The following is a 422-nucleotide window of genomic DNA, read 5'->3' as shown; positions in this document are numbered from 1 at the left end:
GGCCTCCCCAGGGCAGAGCAGAGGGGGAGGATGACCTCCCTCGACCTACTGGCCACACTCTTCTTGATGCCCCCCAGGATGCCATTGGCCTTCTTGACCACCAGGGCACATTGCTGGCTCATGGGCATCCTGTTGACCACCAGGACTCCCAGGTCCCTTTCCACAGACAGTTGAGCTGTTGAACTTCATAAGGTTTCTCTCTGCCCAATTCTCCAGCCTGTCCAGGTCATGCTGTAAGGCGGCACAGCCTTCAACACCTCCAGGGATGGGGCAGCCACAGCTTCTCGGGGCAACCTGCCCCAGGGGCTCACCACCCTCACACTCAACAGTTTCTTCCTCGGATCTCACTTCAGTCTCCCCCCTTCTATTTTAAAGCCACTACCCCTCGTCCCACGGCTCCCCTCCCCGCTCCCGGCGCCCCC

At 60.4% G+C, this 422-nt stretch overlaps 1 protein-coding gene across 1 annotated transcript in view; it reads right to left on the bottom strand.

The window, feature by feature from the left end:
* RAPGEF3 (Rap guanine nucleotide exchange factor (GEF) 3) overlaps positions 1–422 on the bottom strand; it is a 27,789-nt gene that overhangs the window by 10,455 nt on the left and 16,912 nt on the right. The window lies entirely within an intron of this gene.

Source organism: Charadrius vociferus, unplaced genomic scaffold (genome assembly GCF_000708025.1).
Source record: "Charadrius vociferus isolate BGI_N301 unplaced genomic scaffold, ASM70802v2 scaffold564, whole genome shotgun sequence".
Classification (NCBI taxonomy): domain Eukaryota; kingdom Metazoa; phylum Chordata; class Aves; order Charadriiformes; family Charadriidae; genus Charadrius; species Charadrius vociferus.
The sequence above is the reverse complement of the archived record's forward strand: the minus strand, read 5'-3'. Positions and strand labels throughout refer to the sequence as shown.